Source organism: Chinchilla lanigera, unplaced genomic scaffold (genome assembly GCF_000276665.1).
Source record: "Chinchilla lanigera isolate Chin_1 unplaced genomic scaffold, ChiLan1.0 scaffold00058, whole genome shotgun sequence".
Lineage (NCBI taxonomy): Eukaryota > Metazoa > Chordata > Mammalia > Rodentia > Chinchillidae > Chinchilla > Chinchilla lanigera.
The window spans coordinates 12550871-12566609 of NW_004955459.1; the positions used below are offsets into that span (position 1 = coordinate 12550871).

The window sequence follows — 15739 nt, forward strand, 5'->3', positions numbered from 1 at the left end:
AATGTTCTCATTGTTTTCTGATTAGTTAATTAATTCCACTCCATCCACTAATATACCAATAGAACTATTATCATTCATCTCATTTTATATGATTTACAGTATAGTTTTGAGATGTACACCATATACCCCAGATGCAATACTGAAATGGATTGCAAATAATTTGTGAAAATAGAGAACTGGAATTTTCTTTATCTTTAATAGTAAATGGAGATTGCTACCCTCTTTTTGAGGGATCTTATTATAGTATATTCTGTATGTGGAAAACAGCAGTTCGTGTATAGAAAATGTACTTGATATGAACATTTATATTTTAAAAGATTGCTGTGCTCTTCAGGTTAACAAAACAAATGAGAAAATTTGAGGAATATTTCTGATCCTGTATAGCAAATGCCAAGGTAGCAATGGACCTCAAAGTTCTGCCATAATCATTTATTTCTTCTTGTTAGCCCCATCGACTTTATGAAATCTGCAATTCCTTATGCATTACAGAAAGTCTCAGAAAAGAAGGATAGGTCTAAGGGAGGACATTTTCCTACATGTGATACATTATAAAAATGTAAATTAGCAGATTATTGCTCAGAGATTGCAGCTTTTTCAAAAGAATTGGAAGTGAATAGCATCCATGTCTGTGAATCAATGGGGAGCTATTAAAGTTTCGATGTTATCATCTATGGACTCCACACTAGATTTAATATATTTAGTGAGTTTCTTCAACAGTTAGCTGCCAGAAGGTTGAAAATGTCATTTGTTTTATGAAGATGCCATATGGTAACAATGGACACGTTTTCAATAACCTTTTTTTTTTTTTTTGAATGTCTCCAGTGACATTACCTTCAGGGGTTAACAAAAATAATGGAGGGCAATCAGATAATGCCATCAACAGCATCTTGTGAATTTGATTTTAATCTCTAAGACATTTGGCTTTCTTGCTGGCTTGACAATTGACAACTGGCATAATAATAATAATGGCAGATGATAATGATACAACTATTATGTAGACAATAAATATATAGTGAAGCAGTTTTCATAACTACACATAGGTCATTCCAACACTTGGTATAAGATCTGAAAAATGTGAAGAAGTAGTAATTAAATTGTAAGTTTGTACTTATTGTGGTCACTCCCCTCTGCCTCTGGCTTTACAAACTCTGATGACATGAGGATGTTAAGAAAAGTAGATGAAGATGAGAAGATGAATGAAGAAGTTATTTACACGTAATTGAAAAAAGATCAGGAATTTGCTGAAGAAAGCTGACCACCGGTCAAACAATCACTGTGAAATACTTGTCTCTTAATACACTGTATCAATCTGGAACATCTTTGATTTTGGTTGATTTTAAATTTTTCTTTGGCTCAAGATATCATTGATTACCTCACCCAGTGACTTGCCTCTTCCACTTTCTTTTTGAATTAATATGTTCTTTCAGATCTCTACCGGAGCTAGCAGTTTACTCAGGTCTCAAGGATGGTACAGTAGAAAGAAAAGCAAAGTAGTAGGTATTTTTATCAGCCTCCCTTTATATTAATGAATTCAAGACTAATGTAGAATCTGGAGTAAAGATTCTTCCCCAAATCTGCCCTTCTCCATTGTCCACCCATTTGGAAGTGGGTACCATCACTCACTCATTGGCTTTTCTAAAACTCTTAAAATCATATTTGTCTTCTCAGTATCTCCTTTATTCAAATTTATAAACAAATTCTGACAAATCTATCAACAGAATCTATTTAAAATCCCTTCACTTCTTGTGGCCTTTGCCCCAATGTAGTTTAAACCACCAATATCTCTCACCTTAATTCCTGCCCACAAAGAGTGTCCTTCTCATGTGTAGTCCCTATACCTTTCGTTATTTTCACTACAGCTCTTTCCTCCATCTCCAAGACTGTACTTGATTATTTCACCTCTTCACCTAACCCTCCACATTCAGCATACTGCAGTCTTAAAACCTTATTTGATCTCTTGTAAACATGCTGAGAACCTTCTTATTTTAGTGTTTCTACTTTCTCTGTCTAGAAAATACTTCTGCAGACAGCGACATAGTTCTTCCACAAACCTGACTTCATGAAGGCCTCTGTCCAAAAGTCTTTTTTTTTCTTTTATGAGAAAGGTCTTCCATAGTCTTTCTATCCAAAACTCCAATTCTGCTCTTATCTATATCTAACACCACCCTTTTAAGGGTGTTTAGTACTCCATGACATATATATTTTATATTGATCTATTACCTCTTTTCCTTTCTTAAGTATGTTTGTTTATGTGTTTGAAGACCTCTGTCTAATACATGTTTATTTGCATGTAGCACAGAGAATATTAAATTATATATATTAAATGGACAGATTGAACAAATGACTAAATAGTAATCTCTGTGAAATGTTGAAATTATGTACTATTTCCTGCTATATTTTTACCCAAGAAACATCAAAAATAGAATCAGGTACATACAATAAGTACCCAGATATCTGTTTGCTCCTTAACTTTTACTATTGTTAACTTCAAAAAACATTAACATTAGTTTTTAAAATAATACCACTCATTAATCTTACTGAAAATTTGACATGGAAATTCTCTCATTTCTGTCTTTCTCTTTTTTGTAGAGCATACAGGTGTGAGAAAATGACAGGTCACTGATAGAATTACTTAGTACTTCCTGAATCAGGATTAAATTTTATATCAGATCTGAAGAGTCTATGTGGCTCTGGGGATTGAGCTGAATGTTCAGCTTCTATTTCTGACCTATGATGGGTTTGTTGGGTGACCTTTAGATGGTTAATGGGTTGCCAGTCTTGGCAAGGTTATGGAAAAGACTGATGATATAGACTCTATAAATTGCTCAGGACTCCTAAGAGAAAATTGTGTGCAATTTCTTCTCTCATATTTAATAGCTTTATATTATTGAATAACCAGGAGAAAGAAAAGTACTTCTGGTAATGACAGAGAAGATTTTATCAAACCAATATCTTTGTCCATAACCATTAAGGTTATATAAAATTATATCTGCAAAGTAACTACTTGAATACATCATAGCAAGAACCAACACATTTAGAATTGGCAGGACTAATAGCATGGAGAGGAGGAAGTATATGTGCGTAGATCCCAAATCATCTACCACCTTTGCATTTGCAATATTTCCTGATTCTTAGTCCAAATACAGAAATTAAGTTAGAAGCCTACTGATAGCTCATAAACTAAAATATAAGGAGAGCTTTTGGGGAAAGCATGCCACTAGATTGAAAAATAGAATTTGGAACAAAAGAAGAAAAGAGAAATGATTAACATTCCAAACTGTGGGGGCTGGGGATTTAGCTCAGTGGCAAAGTGCCTGCCTGGCAAGCGCAAGGTCGTGAGTTCGGTTCCCGGTACCGGAGAAAAATCAAAAAAACAAAACAAACAAACGAACAAAAAAAAATTCCAAACTGTAAATTATTAGTACTGAAAGGTCATACTAAAAAAAAAAAAAGACAAACCGAAATTTTGAAAAGCATTCAAAAATTCCTAAACATCTACCCAAACTACTTACATTCATTATTGACTGTTATGGTTTGTGTCTACAAGCCCCTCAAATCCTCATGCAGTCATGGGGTGGCCTTCTAGATCTTTGATCCATAGTCAAATGCTGGGATTATGGGTGTGAGTGCTACACCACCCTGGGGTGGGAAGTTTGGATACAATATAAGGGAGGGAAAGAGGCTTGCTCTTCCCTCTGCCACTCCTCCCCTTTTGCTCTTGCTGCTTTGGCTATCTTCCACTTCTACCACCATGAACTGTTGTCCTCTGCCATGTGCCATCCTGCCTTGGAGCCAGCTGAGTATTGACTGAAACCTTCACAAACTGTGAGCTAAATGAACCTTTCCTTCCTTAATTCTGCGCATCAGGTATTTTGTCTCAGCAATGAGAGAAAAGTAACCAAGACACTGACTTATGTGGTCTGTTTCTACCCACTAAACAAAAATAAATTCTCAGGAAAAGATAAGCCACACAGAATCACTGAATGTGTATGCAGTAGCCTGAAATTTCATGAAAAATACCAAATATACCAGGAAACAAGACTAGATAACCAACATTTAAAACACATGGATTGGAAATAGGACACACACATAATCCAGATATTTGTGTTAGAACAGCCAAAAGGCACACAATTTTGAGAAACTTTAATAAGTTCTAGGTATGTCTTTTATTGGAGATATGATTTACAAATACTTTCTACTAGTCAGTAACTTGTCTTTCTCTTCTCTTAACTGTCTTTTTATTCTCTTAACTGTCTCTTGAGAAGTATATTATAAATTTGATAAAGTCCAATTTATCAATTTATTTTTCTTTCTTAAATTTAAATCTGAATTTATGTTTGGAAATAAAAATGCAAATTAAAAAATTTTTACGAAATAGTCACACAAAAAACCATCTTAGGATATCATTACATGCTACATTTACTTAGGAAAAGTTAATAGATCTTATCAAAACAAATAGTTGTCAATTATAAATGTAAATTCCTTTCTTTGAGCCAATGGAAGTTCACATGAAAAGTCAGACTGAAAGTTTGTAAAGCACACAGGTGCTGAGCACCTCCATCAGCCAGGAAGCATGGAGCCTGGCCTCCCTGGGTGGGGCTGAGCTCCGGCCTGCAGTTTCCCCATAGGCACAAGAGGGGCTCCAACAGGATGCTTCTAAAGCCCTATGTTCTGTGGGCCTTTATTTTAGGTAACAGTGCAAAAACGTTATGACTGTTTTTTTCTCGGATTGTAAACTTCAAGGCAATATAGCATGCTTACCAATTATACTACAAAGCATATTACAATTTTTGTGGCTCTTCAGAACAGCTCCATTTTAGGAATTATTGGCTCACTTCCTCATATGCCTTGGGAGTATCTTTGACACACATTGTGCTCCTGAAGAAATCATCTGGCAGGCCTTGTCTAAAGCGGCATCTGTAGCTCTTTGTTGTTTGGACAGAGCCACATCTCTGCTCAGGCTCAGACTATCTTCTTTCAAATTACAGGCTGCCCAGTGGATCCATTTATTTTTCTTTCCTTAAATTCCACTATTTCTTGTACAGACAATGTTTTAGCATGTCTGTATAGGCTTCTTCATATCTTCCTCGTAATAGTTTGAGGTTTTTCATAATAGATCTTCAGATATTTTGCTGGTGTGTGAATTTCATCTGATTTGTATAACAACAAATGACAAGAAACATGCTGGTAGATCTTAGCACCTTATAGTTATGACTCTGTCTCTCCATCAACATTGCATGTTAGCCTTAAAAGAATCAACTCAATTTACTCATACTTTCTCTTAAATATATTCTTTCCTTGTCAATAGGAGGCATGATTGTTTTTTACAAGAAATACAAGCTCAGAACAAACATCACAAAAATTATAAGTTATAATAAGTGATTCAAAAATGCATTTTTCTTTTCATACATCAGTTCTAAAGTAAAGGTTCAGACCTTTGACCATGCCCATGGATCCTCAAGGTCTGAGATGCATCAGTCCACATTATCATTTTTATAATCTGACAGAAACTAGAACACAGTCTTAAGTGTGTAGGGATGTGTCATTAAAATTCACTACTGCAGTGTTTAGCTTCCTCATAATTACTTGAAAATTCATACCACACATCACAAAATGCTGCTAATTGTGAAAGATGTAAAATTACAATACTTTTTTTCATAATGATTATACCAATATCCATATTTATTTATTCCTAATTAAATTCAGTTTCAACTACCTAATTCTGAGTTTGAGGTAGCTTCATTGTTCTTTTGTGGTCCTTTGTTTCAGGCAAAAGTATTTTCCAGTGAAATTTCAGTACAAGGAAATGGTATGGTTCTGAAGTATTCAATTGGAAAAGAAAATACAGTATCATTTATATTGTTTCCTCACTTGACACACAAACTTTAAAAAAGTCAACCACTTTTTACTGATAAAAATACAGTTCTTTTGTGAGCATGGACACAATACATGGAATTTGTTTCTTTGCATGAAAAGTAGAAACATAGGAAAAAGACTCCAATTCTGTTGCTACCTTCCGGTTAACACGAGTAAGAATGTGCATAAACTCAAGCCTGTGTGCATACACTTTCAGCATAGCACAAAGTGACTGAATGAACCAGGTGCCATCCCTTGAATTTCACCAGGAATAGTAACCTGGTGCTGTGGAATATGCACACAGAAAGGTGGCCTCTACTGGTATTTTCTGGCATGTCATGTCATCATCAAACCATTGTCCATCTCAATGCCACAGTCTAGTTCTGTACTCCACAAGTCTGAATAATGAAAAGTTTGTGTTTTCCAGCTAGACATCTACAAAGACCCCCTCTAAAGAACTTTGTTAATCTTTTCAGGTCAACAGGCCCATTTGTTCCAAAAATTCTTTCTTCTTCAGCATGGCTTAGAATTACACAAATAAAGCACCTCCTTTTGCTATGATCTTCTTTAGAACAACAACTGCACATCCATTCTATAATTTTTTCACATGTAAAATCATTTTTATTTCTCTTTCATATTTCAAGTTCATAAATGTCTCTCTGATGTTTGCTGCATCCACATCTGTACCAGATTGAGCTGCCATTCCACTGCTTTTATGGAAGTTATTATTAATTACAATACATAGACCTATTTCAGGATAATCTATTTTGTATCTATTGTCCAAGAATAGTCCAGAGTTAGTTCAGAAACAAAACCATACACGGAAGCAAGTCAATTGACTTACTTCCGTGTATGGTTTTGATTCTGAATTTTTAATGGATTTTGCATCCAGTGAGTTTTCAGTGTTCTCCATGGCTCTTTTTTTTTTTTTTTTGGTTTGGTTTTTTCAGGTACCGAAAATTGAATTCACGACCTTGCCTATGACAGGCAGGCACTGTGCTGCTGAGCTAAATCCCCAGCCCCTACCATGGCTACTTTTCTTAATATATGCTCCCTCAGCCTCCAACCAGCAGAGCCCAGCTTTCTGCTCCGCAGGGCACCCCTGGGTCTCCACTGCCTTGCTGCAGGAGAGGTGAGTGAAAAGCTGGGCCCTCCCCCGCCGCCCCAGGCCCCCCTCCCCCCCAGACCAGGCTGCACATGCCCCGCGGCGTGCCCCTTTCCCTCAATTCCTTTTTCATATACTGTGTTTTTTGGTGTATTAATTGATCCTAGACCATAACGATTTTCTACTAAGTTCACTTGCAAAAGTCTTACAGTTTTAGATTTCATATACAACTATGACACAGTAATACTTTGTTTGAGTAATTTTTATGTGTATCATGTAGTCAGAACCCCTTTTTCTTGTATGTATTTGTTCCAGCACTACTTGTTGAAGACTACTCTTTCACCATTACTTACCTCTGCATCTCTGTGAGAACTCACTTCACACATACACTGCTTCCTTATGCTGACCTATTCATCACTCATGATACCAAAACCGTGTACTACTGAATTCCATATCTGTATGAACCTCATAAACATATCATTTTACTCTCTCTACTTTGCCTTTATCTCATAGCTATTAGCTACTTTAGGCCACTTGAATCACATGAACTTTAGAATCAGATAGTTAATTTTGAAAAACAGCTTACTGACATTTTGGCTGAGATTGCCGGATATATGTGTGTTTGGAAAAGTATTCATATCTTGACTATATTGAGTTTCTCAAGTCCTCATCTCTGAATATTTCTCTATTTATTTAAGGTTTTCTCCAGTCTATGATTAACATTTTATCCATTTCTGTGTATAACCCTTATACATCTTTTTTTTGAAGGTTATCTCCAAATATTAAATATTTCATGATGACATTGTATATGGCATTTTAAAAAATTCAATTTTTATTGTTTACTGCTACTCTGTTAAAATAAAATTGAACATGATATATTGATCTTGTAGCATGTAACCTTCCCAAAATCACCTATTTTAGTTTTAGTATTTTTTAAATAAAAATGGGAAAAATACTATAATACTTTAGTTTACAAATGCTTCTGACTGCAAACAATTCAGTTCAAAAAGAAAAGCATTGGGCAAAATTTTGCTTGTGTTTACAAACTGCATCAAGTGACAAACACAACTACAGACATCTTCCCCACACAAACACAAACACAAATGCAGCCATCTTCCTCCAAAGCACAAAAAAATTAAGTTCCTAAGTAGAAGTACAACTACATTCAAAGACTTCACCAAAAAAAAAAAAAATAGATGGCAAGTAAACACATGAGAACTATACTTTGCAATTATAAATGAGACGCAAGCAACAATTACATTTGTTAAAGTTAAGACTAACTATACCAATGTATGAATGTAGGATAAATTGGATCACTGATGACAATGTAGCAGGAGTTGCACTGTAATTTTAGAAATAAATTCTACAATTTATTAGAATGTTATTTTACTTTCACCGTATGGCCAAGACCTTCTACTCCTCAGTATTTCCATGGAAGGAAAGAACACAAGTACCCTCTAGGAAAGAAAGAAGGAAGGATGGAAAAAGGAAGAAACTTGGGGAGGAAAGAGAAGGAAAGAGATGAAGTCATATGCAAATGTTTATGACCAGTTTTATTTTTATTTATTCATTTATTTTTTATTTATTTATTTTTTTGGTTTTTTCTCCAGTACCGGGAACCGAACTCACGACCTTGCGCTTGCCAGGCAGGCGCTTTTGCTGCTGAGCTAAATCCCAGCCCCTATGACCAGTTTTATTTCCAGTATCCTAAAACTGAAAAAAACTTCAATTATCACTGAATGGTGAATTTAAAAAATTAATATATCCATGCCATGGAATACCATGAAGTGATAAAAACAAAACAAAATTATTAATAATTCATAAGCACATATTTGAAATATATATGAAAATATTAAAAACAATCTATAATAACAACAAATCAGATTTAGAGATTATTAAAGTGCTGAATACCTTGACTGTAGTGTTACTTTATCATGTATATGTGCATGTTAAATTTTATACCATTTTAATCAAAAGTTTTACTTTAATATCTGCAGTTGCTCTTTATATTACTTATAATTTAATAAAGGTTTTCAAAAAATTAAAAAGCAGTACACATTTTTAAAATAAAACATAATTTTCCTTGATACATACATAGATAAATGGGAAAATCTAAGAGAATTAAGAACATTCAGTTAAAAATATAACTTTATAAAATAATTAAAAAGGAATAAGGACTAAAATAATTAATAGAGATTAAGAACATACTATCTTGTTTAGAGCAGATTAAAAAATTAAAATGAATATTAATTAACTGGATGACAATTGATTAGACTATATCCTTGATACAATGCAAGGAACAGGAAATAAAGAAGAAAGAGGAAGAGGCAAAGAAGAAAGAGGAAGAGGCAGAGAAGAGGAGGAGAAAACAAAGGAAAAAGAAGTAGATTATGAAAAAAATATATGGAAAATAAAAAGGCAGCCTTATCAATAACTGATACTAAATACAGATAAGCAACAGAGAATAGAGTAAAAGAATTAAAAATATAATGATTAAGTTTCCAAAATAAACAATATTTGTAAAGTCAAAGTGCTCTACAACACAAAAAGTAAAATAAATGAGAGCAACACATAAATGCAGCACAGTAAATTATTAAATCTAGCAGTATTAGTGAAAAACCTGTGAAAGTGCAAATAATTTTATAACAGCCAATTTATTGTTATTAAAATGATTACACCTATAGTTTTGTTTATAAGGATTAATAAAAAGAAAAATTGGGATTGGTGTATAGCTCAGTAGTACAGCACATAGTGGGCCTGTGTGAGGGTATGAGTTCAAGCCCTAGAAGTGTCCATACAGACACAAATAGACTTTGCATTATTCGATATATGTAGTCAAAATATTTGTCACAGTGTGGATTACTATAAAAGAAGTGCATTCCGAGTTCAGTTGATGATCTGAGCTGATCCTCTCCTTGTTTTTGTTAATTAAGCTACCCTCTCTCCCCATGGTTTACTTAATTGCCTACCTGTTGGCTAGGATGCCTGGTGATCTAATATCTGTCAAGCCTGTCTCCCAGATGCAAGCAGTTCTCTATTTGTGGCTAACTATAGGCCTTTGTCTCAGTCACAAGTTACAACCACCTCAGGTAATTTGAGAAGGAGCAGGCGCAGTGTAACCAGTACAACATCCAGTTCTCCCTTGACTTACTCCAAGACTATCTCCTTCCTTTCCATTTCCTTGCAGATCAAATTCCTTAGTTTCCTCTGTGCTTTGACTCTCATACCACTCTCTGAACTGTGAGTTTATTCCCAGGTACGCTCCATAATGTAACTAAACTAATGCACTGGAGAGATTTACAGAATAGACAATGCATTCATGTCCAAGGAGACCTCAATTATGTTGAATAGTCCTTTAATTAAACTGTTATGTATGTTGTACAAAATGTTGTCTATAGCTACTGTCTTTAAAACTCAGGTCAATGGTTTCCCTGTAGAAGAGTTCTAAATAAATACATAAAAGCACATTTCTAGAATGTTTATGGAATATTAAGTAATCTAGGTAGACTCATATAGAGTGTAACAAGGGATGCTAAGCAATTATTTCCTATGTTTTGCTTTCTGGAAATTATTGCCCATTATTCTCAGGTATTCTAAGAAATATTAACCTAGAACAAATTTGACATTTTCAATGAATATAGAGATACATTTGAAGACAGCTCTGTGTGGTTAAATTACTCAGTTTCCAAAGCCTTTGGATATTGTATGACAAACTCTCTTGAATTCTCTTTATAGGAATCATCCTTTGAAAAAAGACTCTATTCATTATAACTTGATTTGTGGAAGGAAAACTTGTCTTCAGTCCTATTCACCCCATCCCCAATAATAAATGACAGAAAGAAAAAATACGATCATTTTTACAAGGGATAAAAAGAGAGTACTTTAGGTAAATGACACTAAGAATTTTAGCATAATTGCCAGCATTAAAAAAAAAAACATAGAAATAGTGGTATATAAGGTAAATTAACATTTCATATATTTTTCCTCTGGTACTGGGGATCGAACCAGACCCTTTTCATTAAGCTCCATCCTTAGCCACACCCCCTTTTACTAGTACAAGTTTGCAGCATACAGTGATTATATTTATGTTGGGGAATTCGTACATGTACATAGCACATCTTCATGCTTAGACAGTATTTTTGGCCCCCTCCCTTTCCATCATTCCTTACTCCCTCCAAATGTGGTCAGTGACAAAATCTGATTTACACATTTTAACTTGAAAGACATGAGGCTGTGTTTTTAATAGAAGCTAAGCTAAATAACTCTGACAGTGCAAGTGGCACAGCAGTAGCAGTTGTCATGTCAGCTCTGCAAGAATTTGATTTTCTTCCTTTTATTCTTCTTCTTTGACATGGTTTTCCTGTTGGTCATTCTGATTGTTCAATTTCCCACTGTCCCTTTCTCCCTCTCTCTCTCTCTCTCTCTTTCTCTCTCTCTCTCTCTCTCTCTCTGCATTTCTGCCTATCATATATTCCTTTCATTCACATAACAAGTTTTGAATTCCATGTAAAACTGTTGCTGTTTGCACTTATTTCTTGATGTCCAGTATGCTTAGTTGGAGCCCAATCTTTTATACTTAGAAATCGATTTGAGAAGATTTTAAGGAGTTTCATTAGTAATAGCACTGAAAAGTAGTTATTGCAAGTGTAGCATGCAACCACCATTGGGCTGGAAGAAGTATTTAGGAATATGCTGGCCAACCTTTTAGAGCCTTTAGTGATGCAAGGAGCCTGCTGTGTGACCAGTGGCACAGCTTCACCACCACTGATTCAGGATATCTTTGCACCAGCAATAGTCTACTTTCTAACTATAAAAATTCTAAGTAAATGAAAGACTCAATTAAGAATAGTTAAGCTTAAATCCATGTATTTTGCCATCATTCCAGTTTGCTAGTAAAAGAAAGTGAATGTTTAGGCAGAATAAATCCATGTAACTATTTGCCTGTATGGAAATAAACCAGGACATGATTAATATAGTAGCAAAATAGTACTTTTTATATATAAAGTGACATTTTTAGCTTAATGAACAAAGCTCTAATTTTGTTTATGACTATATTTCACTCTATTGTGTACAATATCCTTGAGATATGGATGTTTTAAGTTACATTTTCTTAGCTGTAGATCCACCATTAATATAAAGGAATAAACATGATTGAATTTTTAGGAGTATCGCCCATGTTTCTGTGTTCTCTTTTTCAATCAGGTTGTTACCAGTCACTCACACCATACTCAAGAGAGCATGAGTAAAGTGTGAGGCTATTCTGTGGACTCTTCTGCAGATTAGATTATTTCCAACACAGACAGTGAGAGTTCTCAGCCAGAGAGCCAAGTCTGTTCATTTCCACACTTGCCAGAAGAGCATATTTGAGACTAGACCTGAGTTGGGGCAGGTGAAAACCCATGTTCATCTCATTCTTCACTAGCTTCTCATCAGATGGCCAATTGTAAGCAGGAAGTAGGTTGATTTTCCCTATTTAAAACAAAAAATGCCTGTCACGGGACAATATGAGCCATATAGCAACCATATTCTCTCCTTGTTATGCAGATTTATATTAGAAACTAAGGAAAACTTCTGGGGAAATATATCTTAATAATAAAAGCATGTGTCTTCCTGATGTACCTATATCAAAACAGTGATAGCCTTGCAATTTGAAGTGCAGTACTCCAAATCTACAGGCACACTCCTCTGCAAAATGAAGAAAGCATTTGTATTAAGACTGGAAGGCTTTAAATTCTAATGGCTAAACCTACAAGTTTGAGTGAGATTGGAGTACAATTGTGAGACTTTATTGGGCACAGACAAAATAACGCCTAAATCTTTTTCACAATCTACTAACATTTGGGGTAGGATCCCAGTTGTAGGTATATGTACAGCCATAAAGGGAAAATTAAAGTTATATTTGCTCATTGGTTGAATATTTATCCAAAACACTGACAGGGGATTCTACTAAGCTGCCAAGGACCATGTAGACAACTCCATTATCTAAGATTTTAGCTTGAAGAGGCCCAGATTAAAGCAGAATAAAAAGATAGCTCTATCTGTCCAATCTCTACCTCAGACTACATCTTGTAATTACAAAGGAAGTGAAAACAGAGATAGTGAACAGAAGGAAATCTATCCTGAACACATACTGCAAATCCAATCTACATTACAAGGCCAGCTACCTAAAGTGCAGGTGTCATGTAAGAGACTGAGTCCCTCAGGTTAGCCGTGTATATGCAGATTTAACCTCTTTTATATCAAAAAATGAGCAAAAATCCACATCTAGCTATACTGGTCTTTAAAACCTTAGATTCAATGAATAAGCGCCTTCTTGGGAATAACAGAAGGGTTTTTGGAAAGGAAGAAGGGAAGACCGTCAATCTCCTATGTTAGCAGTCAGTTTCTAGAAGCACATTTGGACTAGATTTATCAAACATTTGCCAATCAGACATTCACAGTAACATTCCTTAATAAAATACTATAAGTAATGTGTAAATTTATAATGGAATCAAATTGAATAGGGGATAGATTGGAAAATTAACTGTTTAGGTAAAAATGATACCTAAAATATTCTTTTCTTGTTTGTTTGTTTGTTTGTTTGTTTGTTTGAGACAGGGTCTAGCTATGCAGTTCAGGTTGGCTTTGAGCTCAGTTTGTAGCCCAGGCTGGTCTCGAACTCACAACAATCCTCCTGCCTCAGCTTCCCAAGTGCTGGAATTACAGGTGTGCACCACCACGCCTGGCCAAAATATTCCTGAAAATCACAAAAATCATGAATGAATTGGTAAAACTTAAGTACAACATATTCAAAATCCAAAATGAGTTTGTTTTACTTATCTTTCCATTTTGTTGTGGTTTCTGTTGTTCTTTCCTTAGGGCAAAGCAAAGGGTAAAATATAGGAATTACTCCTTTTTTCTTCTTCTGTCCTTTATAATCAGTTATTTTTAGAAAAGTAAAATACATGTCTAATGAAATAGTATTACACCATGAGCTATGGGATCTTAGGAACTATATCTTCCTAAAGGTGACTTTATTATCTCTTCTGTCTCACAGCAAGTAGATTAATTAATCTGATTTCTAAAATGTATCTTTATATCTATATAATTATAGTTTACATGTAATATCAGAAGTGATGAATGGATGACAGAAAAAGCACACAGAAGAAAATAGGGAGAAAAGAAGAAAAACATCAGAATTAAAGATAAAAAGAAAGATAAAATAAAGCAGATTTTTAAAGGCAGAAATTCGAAGTGGATCATAGAGGGCAGGAGTTGAGGAGAAGAAAATACTACCAAAAAATATGAGTCAGAAAGTGACAGTTTTTATCAAAATTTTTATTGAGAAACATGCCTCTAGATGAGGCCACCTTTTCTTAGTAAGGATAGTACATTTTGGAGAGTTCCTTGTGATCCTTTTCTAGTAATTTATAAATTGAATCATGTAATGTATGCTTTTTGTGATCTCCGTCTTCTTCCAAATGGCATAATTTGCAATTATTTCTTTTATCGTTTTAAGGTCCTACCATGAATACCCCAATATTTGTCTATCTGCTTTATTGTTTTTGGAAATTTGAATTATTTCCAGTTTGGGGCTGTTACAATTAAAGCAGGCATGAGCATTCATATACAAGTATTTTCAGAGGCATATTTTTCATTCTTCTGGGTAAATGATGAGAGATAAAATAGCAAGGAATCAGGGAAGATACATATTTAAATTTTTAAAGAAACTTCCTTATTATTTTTCCAAAGTGGTTTTATTATTTCATATCTACCAGAAGTGAGTTGTATCCCAGCCAACAGATGATATGTTCAGATTATTGAATTTTTCTCTCCAGTGGAATATAATTTGTCTTTATTTTTTAAAGTTCTATTACATAATGGACATGAAAGAATAGTTTAAAATTCTGGAAAGGAAGAAACTAAACCAACAAGAGGAACAGTAGAATACAGAATCAAATACATAAATAAACTAGTAAATAGTATATGTACCACTTTAAACGGTTCTATTAGAAAATGAAACTGAACAGGGAGAGCCTAAGTTTGAGACTAGCCCAGGGAAACTGGTGACTTAGTAAAAATCTGTCTCAAAAGGAAAAAGAAAGATAGCATTGTGGATGCATCTCAGTGTAAAGGCCCTGGGTTCAAGCCCCAGTTTTTAAAAAAAATAACAGTTGAGAGGAAAGAATTTTGAAATAATATCCAGAAAACAGGATAAAAAGTATATATAATAGCATACAAATACATAGACTACCTGACAGTTTTGTAAGTATTCATGGCAACAAAGTGTTGGGAAAAGGTTAGTTAGAAAGTAGTTGTAATATTCCAGGCAAAGGTTAAAAGGGGAAAGCTTTGGGTCCTAATAGAAAAGAAAAAAAAAAAATTCAGAGAGGGTTCTTTCCAGGGTTAGGTAACTGATTAAAAACAAAGAAACAAAGAAGAGACCAAAATGAATTAGTGGGTTAGAATTATGCACTGTTTCAAACGGAAAACATTTTATTTAATTACAATTGAGTCATCACATGTTTTCTAGCACATATTTAATTTGTAAGAAAGATTGCACTAACACAGCCATAACAGTGAGCAGAAAAATATAAGTGACATTTGAACAACATACACAAGACATGTTTATTCAGTGACAGGGAGGACATATCTTGCAAGAAAATAAAAGTCCTTAGAATGGCAAGGATGGGATGCAGAGTAGACATAGCTCTATTGGATACAAAGGACAAGGTCTTCCAAAGTCTGAGTTAGAGATATAAAGTCTTTGCCAAGGATCTGTTAGTAAATGGTCTTTTC

General features: G+C 34.5%; 1 pseudogene; it reads right to left on the reverse strand.

Moving 5' to 3' along the window:
• Nucleotides 1-5846: 5846 nt before the first annotated feature.
• Nucleotides 5847-6769, reverse strand: LOC102028273 (annotated as a pseudogene).
• Between the last annotated feature and the right edge of the window lie 8970 nt (nt 6770-15739).